Raw genomic sequence first — 22,918 nt, forward strand, 5'->3', positions numbered from 1 at the left:
GGGGACTTTTGGGGCTGGCTACTGGGAGCCTGGAGCCCTTTCCTGGTCCCTTACCACCAGCCAAGTGAGGGGGGCTTCAGCAGGCATGTGTCCCCCTGCAACAGGGGGTTTGAGTGATGCCCCTGAGGAAATGAAGGCAGATAGAAGGTCATGCTGGAGGGAGGAACAGATCTGGTGCTGGGTGGGCAGTGGCTGCATGGGCGGCATTTGTGGGTGGAGTGTGCGGGGTGCTGCCAGGACCACCACCCATGTGTCTGTGGACCACGTGTGTGTGAGAGTGGAGGTGCGGCGTATCCTAGGGCCTTCTGAGAAGCCTCCTTGGTGGGCAAACATCCCCGACAGCAAGAAGCTGGAGGTACCATGGGAACGTGAGGGTCTGGGGATAGAGAGCCTTGTGGAATAGAGATGCCAAAGAGCCAGCCCAGAGCACCTACCTGCTCCAGACACCTGCAACGTCTGTTTTTTGGCTGTGGTAACAAATGACCACAAACTGGGTGGCTTAAAAGAATAGAAATATGCTCTCAGCACACAGGCTTCCACAACGCTGGAGGACACGAGTCCAAAATCAAGGTGCCAGCAGGGCTGTGCTCCCTCCAGAGCTCAGGGAAGGAGCCTTGCTGCCTCTTCCTGCTCCCAGTGGCTGCAGGGGCTCCACAGATTGAGGCTGCGTCCTCCCATCTCTGCCTCTGTCTCCCAGGGCCCCCTGCTCTCCTCCCTGTGTCTCCTCTTCCTCTGTCTCCTATGGAGACCTCTGTCCTTGATTTAGGGCTCTGTTGGGTGAGCCTGGCTGGTTTCATATTGGGATCCTTCGTTATATCTGTAAACACCGTTTTCCCCCCAAATAAGATCACACTCATAGGTTCTGGGGATTAGAACTGGACATTTCATTTTGGGGGCCGCAATTCAACTCATGACACCAACGTACAAGGGAGTCATTGGGAGACTTTCCTGCCACACCTCAGCTTCTCCTTCTCCAACCCAGAGGGCCAGAAGCTCAAGGCTGTGCAGCGGGGTGGAGGAGGCAAAGCTGGAGAGAGAAGCTCAGCCCCAGGCCCACAGCCCTGATGAAGTCATCGGGGACTTTATGAGACCCTTTAGTATTGAACACCTGGCATATTCATTTTATTTCACCACACTTCTAAACATCCCTCCCACCTGGGATGATTTTCTTGGCTAATCTCACTTGTTTATTTTTTTTTGGACAAAATTCAGAATTATTTTGTTAAGTTTTCTCCAAAATGTGACTGGAATTTGTATTGAAACAGCATCAAACATCTACATTAATTCCGGGGGAATAGATATGTTTTCCACACTGAGCCTTTCTTTGCAGGAACAAAGAATAAATCTCTGTTTATGCGAATGTTCTTTCACTGCCTCGGTGAAGTCGGCAAGTAGTAAGAGGCTCTGCGCTCTTCCTGTTAGGCTTGTTCCTAAATGTTTGATGCTTCTCATTAATAGAATTTGTTTTAATGGTTCTAAGTAAGAATTGCTTATATACAGGAACACTCATGGTTTCTGTTTTTAGTTTCTTAGTATATTAGTCTGTTTTCATGCTGTTGTAAAGAAATACCTGAGGCTGGGTAATTTACAAAGAAAAGAAGTTTAATGGGCTCACAGTTCTGCAGGCTGTACGGGAAGCATAGTGGCTTCAGCTCAGCCTCTGGGGTGTCCTCAGGAAACCTACAGTTGTGGTGGAAGGCAAACAGGGATCAGGTGTCTCACATGGCCAGAGCAGGAGGAAGAGAGAGAGGGAGGAGCCGCACCCACTTTTAAACAATTAGATCCCACAAGAACTCACCCACTCACTCTCACGAGAACAGCATGGAGGGGATGGTGCAAACCCACTCATGAGACCTCGGTCCCCATCTCCCAACAGGCCCCACCTCTAACACTGGGGATTACAATTCGACGTGAGATGTGGTGGGGACACAGATCCAAATCATATCATTTAGCATGTTTACTGGTTTTGAGAAGTTCTCAATTTACCGTTTGGGTTTTTTAGGCTGACAGCAATATCACCTGGTTCTTATAGATGTGAGCCTGGATTTGTTTCTAGCTGAGCCTGCATTGTAACTGGGAAGTGCAATTCCCCTTAATAAAGAATTATTGTTAGCGTTTGCACGCTGCGTAGCTGTTTATAGCCAGTTTATAGATGGAAATCCACAGGTAGATGGTTTCGGTACTTTCTGTTGGTCCTTTTTTCGAATGACTTCTCTATTCTCAGCTTTTCAATGTTGACTGCCCTTTGGGTAGAATTGCTTATGCCTCTAAAAAGTCTTCCGGGGAACGCTTCCCGGTTTGTATACTTAAAATCGTGCCTGTCTGGGAATGCCCTCCTGTGGCGTGGAACACGGCTGTGGAGAGCGCTTCCACTATGGCCTTTTCCTTTCCATTCTCAGCAGCGTGGGCACCCTTGGCTCTTGGAGGCTTTATGTTATGGAAATTCAGCAATCCTGTGTTCACCTTCACCTAGTCCTTCTTCACCTTTGTTGGTTTCTTTTTGTTGATTATTTCTGCCCTTGTAGCTTCTCTTTAAAAACCCTCCGTTCCCCCTTGACTTTCTCATCCTGAGGAAGTCTAGACCATTGCAGTGTTTGTCCTGGGGACGCCCCGCTGGCTGCCTTTCTGTTCATTGCCTGTCCTCCTGCCTCACCTGGACCCATTGTGGTGTTTGTCCTGCGGATGCCTGGCCGGCTGCCTTTCTGTTCATTGCCTGTCCTCCTGCCTCTGCAAACGACACCAGCGTTTCTCATCTCTCTCATTTGGAACCAAGTTACTCTTTCCGTGAGGCATTGGTTAACAATTCCACCTCTTTCCTCTCCTTCAGTACAGACATACCTGAACCTTTCTAGCAGAAGTTGCATGAATCGAGTGATGTCAGTTTTCCATGTGGTACAGGCTTCCCCAGCTTCAAAAGTATTTCCTTTGGACTCGGGGAAGGGGAGCTAACCACCTATGCTTACCATGCCGTTTACATGATAGCTGCCAAGGGGAAGGTCTTGTTCGGTTTTGCTGTTTTAATAGATGATCTTTTAGAACATTTCTCTGTTTATAGAAGCATTGTGCAGGAAGTACAGAGAGTCCTTGTATCCGTCCACCCCCCAACCACTGCCCCTCATACAATTTCCCTTATTATTCTCTTGCATTTGTGGTGTCTTCATCATAGTTGATGAGGCCATGCGGACACGTTATCATTAACTAAAGTCCATAGTCTACTTTAGGGCTCGTGCTTTATGTGGTACAGATCGATGGCTTTTGGCAAATGTACAGTGTCATATGCCCACAATGATCACATCGTATGGAATTGTTCCTCCACCCTAACGCCCTGGGCTCCATCTACTCATCGTTCCAGTCTTGCCCTGAACCCATGGCAACTACTGATCTCTTTACTGTTTCTATAGTTTGTTTTTAAGATGGGAGAGAATGGATTGTATATACAGGACGAGGGGAAACAGCCAAAAAAGAAGAGAACCTGGAGATTTCAGGAGGGAAAGGTGCTTGATGGGGTGAGTTTCCTGGGAAGGCAGGAGAAGATGGGCATGAGGACCGCAGAGGTGGCTTTGTCCTGGAGACGGGCAGGCTCAGGGAAGCACATTGAGTGGGAAGTGCCCGCTGGTTCTATTATTTCAGTCGAGTTCCAGGGTCAGCTCCAGTCAGTATGGGGGCTAGTGAAATTGTCTCAGAGGGGAAGGAGAAGCAGTCAGACAGAGGATGAGTATGTAGATTCTTGGCTGGGCAGCAAGGAGCACTGGCTAAGGCTGGAAACTGATTTGTACGCAGTAGCCACTAAAATCCAGGGCTGGGCTGGGGAGGCAGGACAAGGAGCGGAAGTTCACAGAGGCTGGTGGTCAGCGGGAAAACAGGCCTGTGCAGGGCTGCAGAGAGTGAGAAAGGGTCTGCCTGGGGAACGGCTTCTACTTCCGAGGTGTCCAATGCCGACTCTTGTTTCATGAGTCCTGGCCACACCTAGACAGCACACAAGAGTCAGGTGGTACCTCCACTTTGCAGAAAGCAAGACTGGTCTCCATTTCACCCTGTTGGGGGAGCTGACCTGGAGATCTTAAGGAACCAGAACTAACGTGAGCGACTCCTCTTCAAGCACTTTTGTCCTTGAAATACGTGCCCAGAGCAAACATCTCTTTGCAAAACATCTCTTTTCAAACAATTCTTTGAATTCTTTTTTTTCTTGGGGGGTGATTAACATTTTGTGTTTTCATAGAAGCCATATTCCATCGGAGTTATTCTGCAGCACTCTTTCAGAGCCAGGGCTATTTTTTAAAAAGCATTTGGCACTCTGAAGTGTTACATGTGGCTTAGTGAAAACAGCAATATGCAGAGATTCAAAAGATGTCACTCCGTGTTAGGGACAAAACGTGATCAACTTTAATTATTCTCCAACACAAACACTGACTTCAGCTGTGGGGCTGTGGGAAGCAGGGGCCATCTTTGCAGGAGAGTCGCTCTTTGTACATAGCCTTCAGGACTTGAACTCTCAGTGACTTCTGAACTGCTCAACAACAGAGAGAGAGAGAGAGAGAGAGAGAGAGAAATAAAACCCTCTCCTGGGCACGTGCTTCAGTAAGAACAGCTGCTCAGAGCAAGCCAATGGACTAGGCTGGACCCCCTAACTGCAGTCGTGTATCTGACAAGGGCAGGAACACGTCTGCTTCCTCTGTGCTGGTGTCCACCCACAGACAGGAGCCTTGGTGGCCACGGTGACCCTCCCTCTGGCTTCCTTGAAGAAGCCCTCACACATCCGTGGTCTTATTGAATTGTTGCAACGGTCCTCGCAGAGAGAATTAGTATTACCACTACCCAAAAGATGGTAAACAGAAGTTCCCGTAGATTAAGTGGAGGAGGCAGGAGCTGAACCGAGGTTGTTCTCCCCTCAGAGACCATGTATGTGAGGCACGTTGGGCTCCTGTAACAACCATAAAGAAAAAACATGATCATGCTCAGTGCCTGATCCAGGGAGGAGCTAGAACAATGGAAATCATTACAATTACGGGTTAAGATCGCTCACAGATGTACCAGTGGGCTAGGCAGCCAGCTCATAATGTTCTTGCTGAAAACCTGTGTGAGGAGTAAGTGCCTGTCCTCCTAAGGTTCATGGTTCTTTGACCACAGTAAAAAATTAACCAGAATCATTTAAATCCATTCCAGTTGATTGACAGCTTTCTGCCAATACACAGGCTTTCAAAATCCAGCCAATGGGTGACAGCCCCACTCTCCTGAAAGCCAGCCAATCAGTGACAGACCCGCCTTTATAAAATCCAGCCAATGGGTGACAGCCCTGCTCTCCTGAAAGCCAGCCAATCAGTGACAGACCCGCCTTTATAAAAGCCAGCCAATCAATGACAGCCCTGCCCCTCTGAAAGCCAGCCAATCAAGGACAGCCTCACCCTTCTGAAAGCCAGCCAATCAATGACTCCCCACTATTCTGAAAGCCAATCAGTGACAGCCCTGCCCCTCTGAAAGCCAGCCAATCAATGACATCCCTGTCCTTCTAAAAGCCAGCCAATCTGTGACAGCCCTGCCCTTCTGAAAGTCAGCCACAGTATCAGCCCTGGTCTTCAAAAAGCCAGCCAATCAGTTACAGTCCCACACTTCTAAAAGCCGCCAATTAGTGACAGCCCTGACCTTCTAAAAACCAGCCAATCAGTGACAGACCTGCCTTTATAAAAGCCAGCCAATCAATGACAGCCCTGCCCCTCTGAAAGCCAGCCAATCAGTGACTGCCCTGCCCTTCTGAAAGCCACCTAATCAAAATAGCCTCACTTGGGTACCTGGGATGCCACTGCTGAAGGTGGACCAGGTGTACCCTCCCTAAGACTGGCTCTTTCCTGGGGTGGAGGACCCCTGTCTCTCTGGCTTAGCAAACTGTCATTAGGGTGTTTGTTTCTGACTCTGAGTAGGGCTTCTGCCTGGGCAGATCTATTTCATGCTGAGGACTCACTCCAAGAAGCCCCTGCCTGGGGCAGGAAGCAGGGGCTTGGCCGTGGCAGGTGTCCCTGTGTGTGATGGGACCAACCTCAGTGTGGGCCTCTGAGCTGTGGCCAGAAGGAGGAGAGTCCACAGGGCCAGAGTACAGAGAGGTGAACTCCTGTCCGTGGGGATGCCTATCGTGGGCTCCCCTTTGTGAATGTCAAAGGAGCACAGTGTGTCTGGCCCTGCCCCTGCGTCCTGATGGCCAAGGTCAGGGCTCTTTCTCCATCTGCATGATCTCTCCCAGGCAGTGGTGAAATCACCCCGTGGAGGGTGGCGGGTCTCCCTCTGAACACCCTGCTTTGTGAGGACACCCATCAGGTCAGGTCTGCTGACTTCAAGTCTGGGCAGAGGAAAAAGCACAGGTGGTCAGGAATACCCCATAAGAGCCAATATCAATCCAAACTGCTCTGAACACACACCTGCTCTGCCTTGACAGTTTGTAGACAGCCTCCCCACATCCTCCGTTTCCACACAATTACTTTCTGCACGTCAGTGCCCCTGAGAGGGTGGTCCAGTGACCGAGTGGGCACAGCGGCTGCGGGGAGAAGTGGCGGGGCCCAGGCCTTCACTGTTGTCGTGTAGCTCCCGTGGGGCGTTTGAGGTGGGAACCGCAGTAAGAGACTCGAGTCTTGCTGGGAGTGAGGTCTTGGAAGCGGCCGACCCCTCCTGTGGCATCCCAGCAGAATTCCTATGGAGGTGCTGTACACTTAAGGTCTGGAGTGCCCCCTGGACCAGCCTCCACATGAAAGATCTTGACATGGTCTGTCATATTCCCATTGCTCTTTACGACGTGCCCACAACATCCATGCCACTAGCCTGGAGCCTTTCCCTGTCCTCAGCTGCCTCCTCCCAGCACTGTTTCAGGGGATACCACCACCTGCCCTCCCACATCCCAAATCTGCAGTGAGAGTCCAACCAGGCAGTGAATTCTGAGTCCAGAATTCTGAGTCCACAACCACCCAGTGTTGGGGTGTGGCACTGGTGCCCTCTGTGAGACCCTGTGAGGGTGGTGAGCACACACCTATGCTCTGTGAAATGGAGGAGGAAAGTGAGGCCCTGGGAGGAGCCAGGAGTTCTGAGCAAGAAGATGCCACAGCCCAAGGGCAGGCCCAGCTCCTCTGACGTGGCCACCTCCAGCTTCCCCAGATCGTAGTTCCACATGCGACAAAAATGTAAACAATTGGAGGACTTCTGGGAACTGGCTCTGCCTGGGGCTCCCCTGAGCTGTGGTCCATAGAGACAGGGCAGTGGGTCACTTGGCTACTGATGATTGGTCCACACAAATGAAAATCTAAAGGGCAGCCTTCATTATTTCACTAAATGGTAATGATCAATGCATTGATGGTGATGTTCAGTTCCATGTGTGTTTGCCATGCCTGAGGCCCTGCACTGGGTTCCCAGGACAATCTGGGCCAGACTGCAAAGGGAGGTGGAGCCAGGTTCAAGGAAAATGAACACCGAGTGGGACCCATGTCTTGTTCATGTTCAGGCTGGAAGACGTTTGTGCCTGTCAGGAAGGGAAACCTGAACCACATGGAGGGAGATGTCACGGGGGCTCTGAGGGTTGAACCCCAGTGGCTGGACCACAGGAGAGCTTTAGGGAAAGTCAAGAAAGCAGAGGCAGGCCCTGCTCACTGCACAGCAGTGGTGTGGGTGCGATGGCCCAGGGGCCACCTGCTCTGGCCTGTTTGCGTGGGAACTCATGAGGACATAAACAGCCCTGATTCCGTGGGAATGACACAGGTGTAGGAGGCCGACGTGGGGCCGTCCCCTTGTCCCCTTACATCTCCAGCTGGGTGAGCTGCTCAGCTGGCCTGCAGGGCAGTGGCTCCAGCCCTCTGACGTCCCCCGGCCATGGCTGAGGCTTCCCAGTTCTTGGGTTTAGGTGGAGGGATCTTGAGTCTCTAGTTGTGTAGAGGACTTGGAGCTTAGAAGAATGGCGACTGGTGTGGTGCTCCATTGGTCTTGGTTTCCACAGCTCTGATGTAATTCTTTGGAATTGGGAGGGAGTCAGCAAAAATCCAATGGGGACAAGTGGTGGTTTGGCCCAGAGCCACCTGGCCCCACCTGCACTGCTCTCGGGGCAGATTCAACTGCAAAGCATCTGGGAGAAAGCCTGGCTTTTCATTATTCTGGTGACCCTGACTGAGTTTCCTTCCTTGGGCGAAGGTGAGGGGGTCTCAGCTTTCCCATCGGTGGCCCAAGGATGCTGGGGTTGGGAGCATGTGAGTTCTGCTCCAGCTGCGAAATGCTCCTTCTCTGCATCTGTGGCCAAAAAAGACTCTGGGAGAGCAGGAGCCAGCTCAGTGTGTGCTGCAGGTTTAGAGCCAAGATCCGGATGAAGAAGAGTGGCTTGGACCCTCATTTCGTGCAAGGCCTGAGCCTGCCGAGGCCAGCATCTCTCCAGGTGTTTGAGGTGGGGTGTTCTGAGCCTGGAGCCTCTTCCCAGCTTGGGTGGGTGGCAGAGGGTCAGATGAGAGGAAGAACCAGGGTGCTGTGCCGGTTCCTAAGGTCCTGTGGGCTAGTGACCTCCTGCTTCTCTCCTCTCCTTCTAGGGTTTCAGTCTTTGATCAGCCCACAGTGGGTTTCAGACTGTGGGCCGCCTGTGATGAGTTGCTGGCTACAGCCACGTGGAGCTGCGGGAGAAGGACCAAGGCTGAACAGCAGCCAGCACATTGGCCTTTTCGGCTTGATCTTAATTTGTCAGAAAGTGCTCCCTTCTCACCCTCAGCATTTCATGAGATCCCGAAAACCTGATGCCCTAATGTAGTGGATTTTGCAATTATTCTAAATTAGGCAGAAAAGCACATTTCAGAGAGTTTCTCCCCATCTGTCTAACTTGAAGGTTCTGCTGTTTGTAATGAGTCATTTCTTCAGCACAGACTCCTGGACTGAGAGGAATTTTCTTACTTCATCTTTGCTTTTCCATTGTGTAGAAGCTTGAAGCCTCCCGCTCCTCTCCCAGGGCGAGAGCTTTGGCTTTGAGGACGGACTGAGCTCATAAACAAGACCCGCCAGGGACCTGCCACGCCTCCGAGGAACTCTGCTGGGGCTCTGGTTCCAGGCGATGCCTGAGGACAGGGGACGTCCTGAGATGGGCAGTCAGGGCAACAGAGGGGAGGAGGAGGTGGCTGACGTTGAGGCAGATGCAGGAGGTGCTGGCATCTCTGCTCCCAGTTCCCACCCTCGTGTCACACACCAGCTTTTACTAGTGACCACAGTGCCGTGCTTCACACTCTGCTTACAAGTGACAGACCTTGTTGCACCCAAAGGGAAACTTGGCAAGGTCCCTGCTGTCTTCTCTTCATCCTGGGGAGGTGTGGACTGAGTCACCTGCTCCGGTCACTCTGCTGGATGTGGTGGGCATGAGGCTTGGCCTCAGGGACCCCCGGACTCCATTGCCTCCACTGTCGGTGGGGGCTACTTTCAGGCCGTGGCTCAGGAGGTGGTTTAGGGTTAATTCTGCTTATGGACCTGGAATGGGGGAGTACAGGGGGCCCAGCTCTGTGGGCATTTGCTGATAGTGTCTTGAAATGCTCTGTAAGGTCTGCTAGGATTTGCCTTGAAGCCACGTTAGAGCATTTTTACTGTGGAATTCACATAACATAAAGCGAACCTTTTTGCATTGCCAATTTCAACAGCATTTAGTACATCCTTGGTGTTGTGCAACCACCATCTCTGTCAAGCTCCAAAACACTTTCATCACCCCCAGAGAAAACCCCGTACCCATTCGGCTGACTGGAAGCCACTTTTGACTTCCCTCTTGAGCCTTCAGGCACAGAAAATGAAGAAATTCCCCTCAGTGGTGGTCAAGGGTGAGGGTGGGTCAGGGAGGTCTCCCAGGAGGCTTCCAAGCCTGGAGCCTCTTCCCAGCCTGGAGAAGTGCCCTGGGTGGCTCCCAGCACCACTGACCACCTGGTTTGATGAAGAGACTGCACGGGACAGTGCTGCAAGCGTGACGTGGCTTGTTCATAGGTTCTCCCTTCCTCTATTCTGCTGCTGGCTATGTGACCTTGAGCAAGTTACCCAACTTCATGAAGAAGGAACTTCTAAGAATACTTCCCTGCAGGCTGAGGGGGGGCGCACATGGGCATCATGGGTGAGAAGGGCCTGCAGGCTGGGGGGGGCCCACATGGGCGCTGAGAGTGAGAAGGGCCTGCAGGATGAGGTGGGGCCCACATGGGCATCATGGGTGAGAAGGGCCTGCAGGCTGAGATGGGCCCACATGGGCATCATGGGTGAGAAGGGCCTGCAGGCTGAGATGGGCCCACATGGGCATCATGGGTGAGAAGGGCCTGCAGAATGAGGTGGGGCCCACATGGGCATCATGGGTGAGAAGGGTCTGCAGGCTGAGGTGGGGCCCACATGGGCGCTGAGGGTGAGAAGGGCCTGCAGGCTGAGGTGCGCCCACATGGGCATCATGGGTGAGAAGGGTCTGCAGGATGAGGTGGGCCCACATGGGCATCATGGGTGAGAAGGGCCTGCAGGCTGAGGTGGGCCCACATGGGCATCATGGGTGAGAAGGGTCTGCAGGATGAGGTGGGCCCACATGGGCATCATGGGTGAGAAGGGTCTGCAGGATGAGGTGGGCCCACATGGGCATCATGGGTGAGAAGGGCCTGCAGACTGAGGTGGGCCCACATGGGCGCTGAGGGTGAGAAGGGCCTGCAGGCTCTTGGGACATCGCCTTCTCCATCCTCCTTGAATGGCGCTGACTCTGGTTTGCAGGTGGGCAAGGAAGGCAGATAAAAAAGGGAGTTCTGGGTTGGATTCTCTTTCTGTTTGGTGCCCTCTGGTGAGCTAAGGACAAGGAGACAGGATGGGACTAATGTTCTCCTGGACGTGGGACTGAGGCTGCTCCTTCAGTGTGGGCGGGTGAGAGATTGGTGTTGTAACAGGGGGAGGGGGAAGAGAAGGAGAGGGGTAGGAGGGACAGCTGGAGAGAGAGAGAGGGCCTCAGGTCCTGGTGATGTCAGACCCCATTGGAATGGCTGCTGCAGCCTTCTTGGTCCAGGGTGGACTGGCGTGTGTCCCTGTTCATATGTCGTGCAAGCCTAGCTCCGCTCTACGCTCCATGGGGAGGGCCTTTGAGGCCACCGGGCCAACAGCTGCAGAGCCCCCCAGCTGTAGCCCTGCCCAGCTCCTGCTGCTCCAGCACTTCCATCCCCAGTGCGGCCAATGTGGGGTGCGGCCATTGAATGAATGAATGCGGGCAAATCCTCGTCGACAACTTGCCGATTTGAACTGAAATCTGGGCTACAGGTGAGAGAGGCAAGAATCCAAGGAAAGGATGGAGACCAAGAGGCTTAGTGAGGTGGCCAGCGGGGGCATCTGTGTTAGATGGAAGCCGCGTGCAGGGCATGGCTGGGGAAGAACTGACCCAGTTCCTGAGGCTGCAGGGTAGACTGGGCTCGTGGGGAAGGATCTCATTGCCCATTCGTGCCTTCAGGACCCTTTCCTGTGCCCTGAGCCTACGGCGGATCTGCCGTCTGTCAGATGCTGGACCCTCGTGTGCACATCATCACGTCCTCAAGCCTCTGCGGTGCCCATCTCTCCATCTCATGGCCCAGGCCTCTGTGGTGCCTATCTCCATCTCGTGGCTCAGGCCTCCATGGTGCCCGTCTCTCCAGCTCGTGGCCCTGGATGCTGGTGGTGCCCACCTGGCAGTGTGCCCAGCTCATGGGGAGCTCAGCAAACCCTTGCCGACATGCAGTGGGTTCCCACCAGGTCCTGTGATCAGATGAGTAAACGAGAGCCTGCAGAAGCCCTGCCACTCTTGCCTTTTCTTTTTGGGTCAATGAGGTGGCAGCCCATGTGTTGATTCTGCAAGTGTAGACACAGCTCTTGAATAATCACATGGAATCGCTTTACCCAGAGAGGCCCAGACACCTGTGGGAGGCCAGCCCAGCTTCCCACCAGAGGCCACTCAGTGGTGTTCATGTGCCCTCAGTTTGGGTGCCCTTCCAGCATCTGGCCCACAGGAAGGGGAATTCTAAGTGCACGCCAGTCACCCTGGTCTGCACTTACTGGTATCGCTCTGATTTGTTGCATGGAGTGGGGAGGAGCCAAAGACAGCATTGGAATGGAGGACGGGCCAAGCCTCCACCCTGGTGGCCTTTTTCCTGCATGTGAGGCAGGCTCCCTCTCTGTTTTCCTCCTCCCCAGAAGCTCTCAAGGGCAGGACTCCTCTGCTCAGCTCACGGTAGCAGCTCTGATGCTGGAACAGGGCCTGAGTGGATGGATGGATGATTCCCCAGTGGGGGTCTCTGAAGCCTACCCTGTTCCATTGAGAGTAGGACCAGCCTAGATGGACGATGTTGGCTGTGGGATGTACGGAGGGCAGAGGCCACCCCAAAGGGAGAGGGACCAGCCTAGATGAGCTCACCCACGGCGGGAGGGTGGTGTCTGATAGGGGTGGGTGGAAATGGCCTGGCTTGGCATCCATGCCGCAAAACCCACAGCCCAGGAACCCCAGAGGGGAAGGGACAGGTGTCCAGTGTCCACTGGGATGGCAGGAGTGGGGCTGGGGTGCCGGGCAGGGAGGTCCACAGAACTCCATGTGGGGCTTCATCCTCAGTCCCTGGGCCCCTTTGGTGCCCACCCCTGCTGGCCCCCTGACTGCATGCAGCTCAGTGAGGAAGGCAGGGTGTGTGGTGCTAGAACAGGCCCCAGATACCCATAGAACACGCCTCAGAGAGGCTGCAGGCCTGCCCACAGCCACAACGCCAGACAACTGGCCCTCCACCCTAATCTTCTGACCCCACTATGCCCTCCTGCCCACATGGGCCCACGTCTTGGATTTCTTTAATGGAGAAGAAAATTCCCCTAAGATACAAGAGCCTCAACATTTTAAGGATTTTCTGCATCTCAAAATCGTAGGCTCCTTGCTGGGCAAGGTGAGCCTCTGCAGGTCCTCATAGGACCAAGCAAATCTGATTCACCCCAGAAAATCCAATATCCAAGCTGAGCTTTGGCCTGGGTGGGCTCCATTTCCTCCCTACATCCTATTTAGGAAGTGTCTCCTGACAGCCTCCAAAAGGTGCTAACATGCAACGTTCTGAGGGGTTATTGCTCAAAAACAAGATTTTCCATGTGGTCAAGACTCTGCGAGCCTCAAACACAACGAATCCACCCGAGTGGGCTTGGGCTTTGCCTGGGTGCCGCACGCTCACACTTTGGAAGCCCAGCTTTGGTGACATCCACATACGCACAGGCACACACGCCACAGATGATGCCGCCTCATTCTCAGGAGGTGTTTGTCTAAGCTCTGCTCTAAATATTTACCCCCAATTGTACAAATGATAGGGGCCTGAACCTGGTACTAGATAAATGGGGACTTCCTTAAAAGGACACCTGCTCTCTTTGACATTTTCCAACAAAGCTTTTGCTGTTGAAGAGCGATTGCACATAGAAATGCTTCTTCCTGGCGGTCACGGCAAGGTGAACTTTCAGGACACAGCCGCAGACAGGGAGACGGCCTCTGAGAAGTCCAAGCCGTCAGCCCTGGAGCTCGAGCATTCAGCCAGAAAAACGGTCACTCAGGGCAGTGCTGACCTGTGCTGCAAGAAAAAGTAAATTTTCCACCATCACAGATCTGTTTTCCTGTCTTTGTTCTTTCTTCCCTGGGAAACTCCAACTCTGTTCTTATTTCTCAAGATGGCCTTAGGGGGCGGGGGCATGGCCTCTACGTTAACAGAGGACACCTGCACAGAAGACACCATTGTCCCTAGAGCCCTAGAGACCAGGCCAGAGCTTTCTGGGGGCCCCAGGCCAGTGGCGTGCCACTGAGTGTTTAGCAACCAGCTCTCCAGAGGAAAAAGGGCCTGGTTTTTACCTTGTGCCAATTTCTGTAGTGTAAACACTCCCACCACGGCAGGTTTCAAACCACCCACGTGAACTCACTTAGCGTGGAGTTGGAAAGAGACACCCGTGATCCATTCCTGCAGGCGGGGGGAGCTGGCACCAGCACACCACGGCAGGCTGTGGGTTTGGAAACTCGAGGACTGTGTGCCACTTTTGAAAAGAAATCCTTACTTCTCCCAGGTGAGGCCTGCCACCCCAGTTATCAGTGATCTGAGAGGACTTGAGAGCGTGTGTGTGTGTGTGTGTGTGTGTGAGAGTGTGTGTGTGAGAGAGAGAGAGACAGAGAGCGCCAGAGTCTGACACTGACGTGTGAGGTGGTGGGGGCCTGCAGTGCTGGGAGCTAAGGTAGAGAGATCACCTGCCCTGCGGGGCGTCCTGTTCTCCAGGGCCCTGGGCAGGCCTGTTGGACAGGGCTTAGCAACCTCATTTTGTCCGTCATTTCCCGTGGGGATACTGCCCTGACTTCGGAGCCCTGTGGTCGGGGTGGGAGGAGACAGCTGAGCTTTGTTCGTCTGTCCATGAGAAGGACCCTGCTGTGTCCATCTCTGGCACCGCCCCTCTGGCCCTCCACCCCCTGGGTCTGCTGGCAGGCAGGGTTTCCAGCCCTGATGTTTTTAGAGTCAGGATTAGCTTACTCTGCCCTCCCTACCAGAGACCCCCAGCTTTTGGAAATCACTTTGGGCTGGAGAGATGAGGTCATGCTACGTGTCTTCAGTTGCAGGAGGATGGATGACAAGGGGCCACACAGTGAGAGCCCCATCAGGGTCACTGCCTCCTCCCCATGCCCGTGGTGACCACGGGTCACCCACCGGAGATCCAAGGCTGGCGCTGGCTTCCCGGCACGGGTGGGGGTGTTGCCTGTGTTGCCAGGTGCTTGGTGGGTGACGGGTCTGCTTGAGAGTTTATTTCTCTTTTCCTTTCCTCTCCCATTTCTCGAGAAAGGGAGTGTGTGCTTGGGGGTGCTTAGGACTTGATCCGGGGGGTGGACTCCATCCCTCTGTCCAATAGGCAGTGGGGGGCGGGGTGCCTCCCGGTGAGGCTGCTGCCATCTGGCCAGGAGAAGCGGTCATGTGGGGACACACAGCTGCCTCCTACTCATGAAGGTTGTTGGTTTGTTCCCCGAGGTGCCAAGCAGAGGAGGAGAAAGACGCAAGGAAGGCAGACATTGGTTCAATATGGCTCATGGTGAGAGCCCTTGATTGCAAAGGGGCCATGGGAAAAGGTGGCGAGTTTCTGCCATTGAGGGGTGAGCAGGACAGGGGCAGAGCTTGCGGGGCCCCTGACTGTGGAAGGAAGGGTGGTCAGGTAAGGCAGCTCCTAACTCACCACAGGGCGGATGCTGTGAGGACCCAGCTCGGGGTGTTCCACCACCACAGCCGCCCCCTGGTTTCTGGGGTCCCTGCCTCATGGCCCCTGCAGCCCCAGACCTAGAGTGGCCTGCACCTAGTTTTTCCCTGGATTTGGCTTGGTGTTCTGTCCTGCAACCCAAGACACGCTGCAGCAGGTGTCTGGAAAATCTTGAAAGGAAAGGTTTGAAAATCTTGCAGGAAATGTCACGCGGACGAGGTGGACACAGCGCTCGTTCTCCCTCCTGCACATGCGCTGAGCTGCAGGGACGGGCAACACGCTGTGGCGGATCCTCAGACAGTTCCCGCCTTGGGCTCTGCCTCCATAATTTCCACTTGCCAGAGTGACATAATGACACTGGGGAATCCGGTCATTTTCTCCAAACTTCAAATGAGGCATCTTTATTAGCAGGTGCTAAATTGCCTCTCCAGATGCTGAATAGTAACAATTAGCTCCATTAACATCGCAACAGCTGTAATTTTTGAGGAAATGAAAAACATTAATAACTACTACCAAAAGCTAAAAAACAAAGCCAAACAGAAACACAGCAGCCCCCAAAGGCTTGAAATTACCAATATGGGAGAAGAGCCTGGTAAGCCCAGACAGCCCAGGGGCCTCCCCCTGGAGGGCAGCACCTCCTCCCTGGGGAGAGCCACGGTCAGAGCTGCCTCCTCCCAGGACGACTGTGCTGGGCTTTGGGGCTCGGTGACAGGGATGTACCCAAGGGAGCGAATCGGATAGGGTGCCAGGAAACTCTTCAGAGCGCATGTCCTTACAAGCTGGAGATGAAGCTGAGCAAGTGTCCACACACACGTGCACCCTCGCACACGCACACACATATGGGCAGCCCCACGCGGCGGCTAACCCCCACAGTGCACGCTCACACTCAGTGTGTGAAGGCACACCTGGGGTCTAGGCCACAGAGGGCTGCCTGGTGTCGTGCAGACAAAAGGTGAGCGTGTGCGGCTGTCCAGGACATCGGCTGCTGACTTGGATGGAAACGTTTCAGAGAGCTGGGAGGATCTGGTGGCCCAAGTGCTTGGGTGAGAAAACAGATGTATTAACCAGGCCAACCTCCCTCTCAGAGACCATGAGTAGAAGTGATTCTTGCCAAACTAAATGTCGTTTCCAAGTAGTGATTTAATTTTCAAAAATTTAAATTAAAGTCAGCTTTACTGAAATAATTTCGATTAAAAATGACAGCATTGTAGGTTGTATTTTGCCACAAATTTTAATAAATCGTTAAAATTTTTAGAGTAAAAAGTTTGAACAATAAAAATATATATGGTTTGGCATTTATGTACTTGATTAAAATATTTGAAAACACATGCAGGTGTGCACCTGTTTGCATGTATGTGTGAGAACACGCACACAGGTGAAGCGGTGACCACACAAACACGTGCACACGCATGCAGCCACCGACTTCCAAACACCCACGGGGACACATACCAGCCTTCAGGCTGGAGGACGGCGGGATCGGGAGTGGGAGACAGCGAGGAATCAGAGAGGCTGGGAGGAGGGGAGGTGTGGGAAGGCCAGGGCCTGTGCAGGCCTGTGCGGGGCTTCTGCTGCAGAGCTGGGGGCAGGGCTGGAGCAGGGAGGGTTCGGGTTGTGCAGCTCCAGGCAGCTGTAGGGTGCAGGATGGTGGGGAAGCTGCTGGGAGTAAGCACGCCCCTCTGCCGAGTCCTTTCAGAGGAGAGGGTGGGTAGGGGAAGTTCCGTTCTTTCTGCTTCCTCTTCTGCCCCTCCTTTGGCTGCTGCAGTGCCCTGTGGCGGGGATGCCCTGGGACCCAGCCTCCCTTCTCTCTGCGAGTCTCTGTGGCTGACCACCCGCCCCTCGTGTGGAACTAGAACCCACCAGGCCATCTTTCTTCCCTTGAACTCATTCCGGACATGGCTCTGGGTGCAGGGTTTGTGCAGTGAACCGACTTCGTTGCGGTGGCCTTCCTTGCCTCCTTTCTTTGGGAGAGGCAGACATCCTCCAGAAATAAAGCTCACAGCCCGGGCTTCATGTGGAATCTCCCCGAGAGCATGCTATTCAGAATAGCAGTATCAAGTCGGGGCTAAATGAGTCCACCACTTCCAAATTAGCATTTTTAGGAAAAAGTGTGCCTCATGCCAACTTGCAGATTCCATAAGTTTCCGTTTAATCTTTATACTAAATTTAAAGAGGATTTAATTAGCAATTCATTTCTTTCTCTTTATTTTTGTGTTTCTCTTGAAATGAGATTTGAAATGAATTCTTTTTTCTGTCCCAGGGCACGGTGTTAAGTCCGATTTCCAGCGGTGATAACGGAGGAAGCCTCCCTGATGTACATCTCTGGATGGACGTGTGTGTGGGTAAAACTGTGGCTTTCTTTCCTCAATGAACCAGCAGAGACCCCTCCACTCCCTACCTTAGCCAACGCCCTGCACCCTTCTCAGGCTCCAGCCTGGGGCAGCTGGTCCCTGCCCATCTTACCATTCAGGGTGTTTCCTGATTCGCCAAGGGAAAGGAACGCCTGCTGCCAGCTTGCTCTGTGGTCTTCCTGACCCTCCCTGGCCTCTCCTGGGCTGAAGTGGGCAGGGGCCTTTCTCTGGTATCCTCCGCTTCTCCTGACTGCACCACGTGCAGACACCCTAACCCAGTCTGTGTTTGTTGACTTGGCCAACCAAAGCCACCCTGGATTTCATCTCCTGCTCAGGCTGTGTGAGCTCACCAGCTGTGCGGGGTGGAGTCTTCACTTCGAGGATTCCCTGCAGGGTCAGTGTGACCCTTCACACAGGCGGGCCTCTGGAGGCAGCTGCCCAGGAGCAGTCTCCCAGTCTGACCTGAGGGTCTTTCACACCCCATGCAGGTGTGTATGCGTGCACGAGTGTGTGCACACGTCAGTGCGTGGGTGCCCTCATGTATTAGTCCACTGCCACACCGCTATAAAGAACTAACTGAGACTGGATAATTTATGAAGAAAAGAGGTTAAATTGACTCACAGTTTTGCAGGCTTAACAGGAAGCATGGCTAGAAGGCCTCAGGAAACTTACGACCATGGCGGAAGGCGATGGAAAGCAGGCACTTCTTACCTGGCAGAGCAGGAGACAGAAAGAGAGAAAGAGCCAAGGGGGACGTGCCACACATGTTCACACAACCAGATCCACAGAGAACTCACTCACCAGCACGGAAACAGCAAGGGGAACTTCACCCCCATGATCCAATCACCTCCCACCAGGCCCCTTTCCCGACACGTGGTGATTACAATTTGAGATGAGATTTGGGTGGGGACACAGAGCCAAACCATATCACCTCAAATATGCGTGCTCTACATACATATGTGAGGTAATATGGTGTGGTTCTGTGTACTCGTGCACGTGAGTGTGTGCATGTGATGTGTGCATATGTATGTGTGCGTGCACAAGAGTACCTATGTAAATGCACTTGTACGTGTGCATGCACAATGTGCGCATATGTGTGTGGGTGTGTGCACATGTGTACGTGTTTGCTTACATATGTGTGCATATATATATGGGTGTGTGTCCGTGTGTGCACTGGGACTCCGCTCTGAGGGCAGCTGGTGGTGAGGCAGGCCTACAGCAGCAGGTCAGACCTACACTGAGGTCTCCAAACAGCGCTTTCCTCTTCTTCACATGGCCCCTGGCTGGGCCCACCTTCTGCTCCAGGCAGGTGCCAGGGTGGCTGGTGCAGGGGGGTGGAACTTGGTCTGCAGCTCACTGACGTTCTGTGATTTTCCTCCAGTTTTTCCCTCTGTGTTTCACCGGCGCAAGTTCCCTTTGCTCCGTTTTCAGTTCGCCCGTCTTTCCCTTTGCGTCTCATCTGCTGCTAATCCCTCCAGGGTGGTTTTCATCTCAGAGTTAGGGTTGACGTCGTTGTTTCCTCTAGAAGTTTCCTGGTTGTTTAGTTACTTTTTTTGGTATCTTCCATGCGTTCACATGATCAGTCTTTCCTCTAGCTTCTTGAACAAACAGATACGGTAATCCTTTTCTTATCTCTGTCTGATTAGGTGTTATTTCTGAATGGATTTCACACCGTTTCTCTCCTCACTGTGGGTCAGGCTTTCCTGCTTCTTTGTACGCTCGGTAATTTTTCACTGGATGCCAGACGTGCTACATTTTGCCTTGTTGGGTGCTGGATATTTCTGCAGTCCTGTGAATGTTCTTGGGTTTTGTCCCGGGAGACAGTGAAAGTATTGGAAATGGCTGAACCCTTTTAGGTCTTGCTTTGTTAGGTGAGACCAGGGAAACATTTACTGTAGGGTGAATTTTGCCCCACTCCTGAGGCAAAACCCTCTGTGTCCTCAACCCGGTGGCCTGCGAACGACGAGGTCTTCCACCCTGGCCGCCACTGACTCTGCGTGAGTTTCAGGCATGCTTCCCTCTAATCCTTTCAGGTGGCTTTTTCCCCAGGGTCGGGCAGTTTCCTCACACGCATTTATGGGAACTCGGCGGAGGCCTGTGGGTCCTTGTGCAGCTCTCTGGAGTTCTGTCTCTGCAGCTCCTGCTCCCCAGGACTCCGGCATGAGAACGCCGGCTTTTTCTGTCTGAACATCAGCCCCGCCACTTAGAGGGGGTCTTCAGGCTCTGCTTGAGCCCCTTCCCTGTCCTGCAGCCTGGAGGGCTCTCTTCTTTTGTTTCTTGCCTCAAGGACCTCTGTCCTTTGTTGCCTGATGTCCAATGTCTTAAAAACTATTGTTTCTTTAGTTTTTTTTTTTTTTTTTTTGGTTTTTAGTTACGTAAGGCAGGAGGGTAAACCTGCTGCAGCCCCTCACTGAAATCTTGGTCAGAGGCAGAATCCTATCGGCGAGTTTAGGCAGTTCAGATTTATCCTGAAGGTCATGGAAACACTGAAGCAAGCATCTCAGTCCCTCAGCTCAAGGCTGTGCGGCTGGGTCCTAATAGAACAAATCTTTCTCCCTAGTGCACACCTGTGGTTTACTGGACATTCCACCCATGTGGGCAACTGCACAGCTGTGATTCTAAGGGCAATCTTTTACTTGTAGATTGCAGAAGTGGCCATTCGACCATAGACTATGCAATGGAGAGACTGATTAGGAGTAACAGAAGGCTGTGTGAAAGACTGAAGTTCTGTGGCCCCCTGAAATTCAAACATTAAAACCTAATCACCAATGTGATGGTATTTGGAGGTGGGACCTTTGGGAGATGCTCAGGTCATGAGGAATCTGCTCACACGAGTGGGACTTGTGTTTTTTATCAGAGGCCCCCAGAGAGCTCCTTTGCCCCTTCCACCACGTGGGGCCACAGTGAGAAGGTGCTGTCCATGAAGCAGGAAGCGGGTTTGCAGACAGGAACTGCTGGTGCTTTGATTTGGACTTCTCAGCCCCCAGAACTGTGAGCAATATCTGTCTATTATTTCTAAGCCACCCAGTCTGTAATATTTTGTCACAGGAGCCTGAAAGGAGTGACACAACTGGTGCTAGAGGCTTCTGGCTTTCCTTGAATTTATGAAAGGAATATATAACCACATGAGCTCTAAGACCCCTGCATAGACAGAAGTATAATCCTCCCCTAAAAGTTGGGGGCCTCTGCCTCCCCCAACCTGAGGTGACCTTGACAGGCTGTTGTTCTACTGTCCCATTATTGCTTGGGAATGGCTACAGAAGATGATAGATTTCTTTCCTTTTTTTTTTTTTTTTTTTGAGATGGAGTTTTGCTCCTGTCACCCAGGCTGGAGTGCAGCGGTATGATCTCGGCTCATTGCAACCTCTGCCTCCTAGGTTCAAGTGATTCTCCTGCCTCAGCCTACCGAATAGCTGGGATTACAGGCGCGCACCACCACGCCTGGCTAATTTTTGTATTTTTTAGTAGAGATGGGGTTTTATCATGTTTGCCAAGCTGGTCATGAACTCCTGACCTCAAGTGATCCACCTGACTTGGCCTCCCAAAGTACTGGGATTATAGGCATGAGCCTCCAGGCCCAGCCCAGGTAATATATTTCAAAACTAGAGTGATGGACTTCTCTTCCTCAGAGGTGGAAGTGACTGTCCTGACACAGCCGCATTGCACTGGGAGTTCTGGGAGGTAACTCGTATTTTCTTGATTGTTTGCTTGTTAGAACGTAAACCTGACACATAGTAGGTGTTCAAGAATATTTGTTGAATGAATTACTGTTGCTCAAAGCTAGGTTTTTAACCATCTGGTACAGTTTGGCTCTGTGTCCCTACCCAAATCTCACGTAGAATTGGGATTCCCAGTGTTGGAGGTGTGGCCTGGTGGGAAGTGATTGGGTCACAGGGGTGGTTTCTCATGAATTAGCACCATCTCCTTGGTGCTGTTCTCACGAAATGGAGTGAGTTCTCATGAGACTGGCTCTTTCAAAGTGTATGGCACCTCCCTCCTCTCTCTCTCTCTCGTTGCTCCAGCCTTGTGATTGCCTGCCTGCCCCACCTTCACCTTCCACGATGAGTGTCAATTTCCTGAGGTCTCCTTGCTATGCTTTCTGTACAGCCTGCAAAGCTGTGAGCCAATTAAACCTCTTTTCTTGATAAATCATCTGGTCTCAAGTATTCATTTACAGCAATATAAGAAGAGACTAATATATGATTGGTTTATGAATAGTTGGTTTTAATGGAGGTGGGTATTAGTGACACTTGCATTTATTACCATTTGTATTTTCGTTTCTGTGATTTTTGGCGGGACTCGGTGTTCTGCTGGTGCACCTGCTAAGAAGTACACAGTTACTCTGGTTGGACACTGAGGTGCATTGATGATTCTTTGCCCTGAAAGATATTTATACCAAGAGATAAGCAGTGAGTTGATGGGCATGAGATCTCTTGGTTTCGTACTTATGAAGGGCCAACGCTCTTTGTGATTTTTCTACCCAGCTGCTTCCAGATCACATGCATGCTTCGTCAGCTGTGCCCATACTGGCTGCAGGGAGACGTGGCTGAGATCCCTGGCTGTCCTCTCCTGTTTCAGACTTGCTATTCCTTGTACCTTGGTGCTGGGAGTGAGGGTGTGGGGACTCACATATGCATCAGGCTCCTTCTGACAGAAGATGGTCTCCAGCAGATGGTCCTGTAGCCCCTACAGGGCGACCTCCTATGCTGGGCCCGAGACCTTTCAGAAAACAAGACCTATTCTTCATGCATCCAACAATTGAGATCCCGTGTGTCAGGCATGGTTCTTGTGCCGAGGGCCATCCCCCAACACAGGACCTGGAGGCGGAATGGGCTCCTCTTCCAGGCCACAGGGAGGGCTCTGTCCAGGCCCTTGGCTTCTCCAGCAGCCCTCCTCAGGCATGGGGGCTCTGCTCCTCAGCCATCTTTGGATTGAGCAGAACACACTTCCTCCTATCCTGCCTCTTAGATGACATTTCATGCTCTTGAGATTTCAATTTTGGGCCCCTGGTAGCAGGGGCAGTGTGTTTCAGAACGACATCCCCATGTCACAGTGTACAAAGCATTTTACCCCCATGATCCATTTAATCTTCATAGCAGCTGGTGGAGGAAGCGCCTCATCTCCTTTCACAGAGTGGCAGATGGAAGGCCAGAGACCTTGCTCTTTGCTCACCGTCCCCTGGCCAGGAAGTCTTAGAGTTGGGCCTTAACCCCTTTCCTTGGACTCCAAGACCTAGGTTCTTACTGTGGCATGACAGCTGCCCAGATCTGACGTCCGTCCAGGATGGCTTGCCCTACAAGTTGCTGGAGAGCGCTTTGCATCTGCCGAGTTTCTGAAGGGTGGACCCTTCTGTATCCTGCTGTGAATATTTC

The 22,918-nt window shown here is 52.5% G+C and overlaps 1 long non-coding RNA gene across 2 annotated transcripts in view; it reads left to right on the top strand.

Annotated features, from left to right (window-relative positions):
• LOC139357271 (uncharacterized) overlaps positions 1 to 22,918 on the top strand; it is a 66,642-nt gene that overhangs the window by 25,002 nt on the left and 18,722 nt on the right. The window contains exons 1-2 of one of the 2 annotated variants that reach the window (XR_011610206.1): positions 13,566 to 14,031; positions 17,456 to 17,537. This is a non-coding gene — a long non-coding RNA (uncharacterized lncRNA). Of the gene's footprint in view, positions 1 to 13,565; positions 14,032 to 17,455; positions 17,538 to 22,918 lie in introns of those variants that run through there. The other variant, XR_011610205.1, reaches the window with a different exon arrangement.

Source organism: Macaca nemestrina, chromosome 11 (assembly GCF_043159975.1).
Source record: "Macaca nemestrina isolate mMacNem1 chromosome 11, mMacNem.hap1, whole genome shotgun sequence".
NCBI classification, from domain to species: domain Eukaryota; kingdom Metazoa; phylum Chordata; class Mammalia; order Primates; family Cercopithecidae; genus Macaca; species Macaca nemestrina.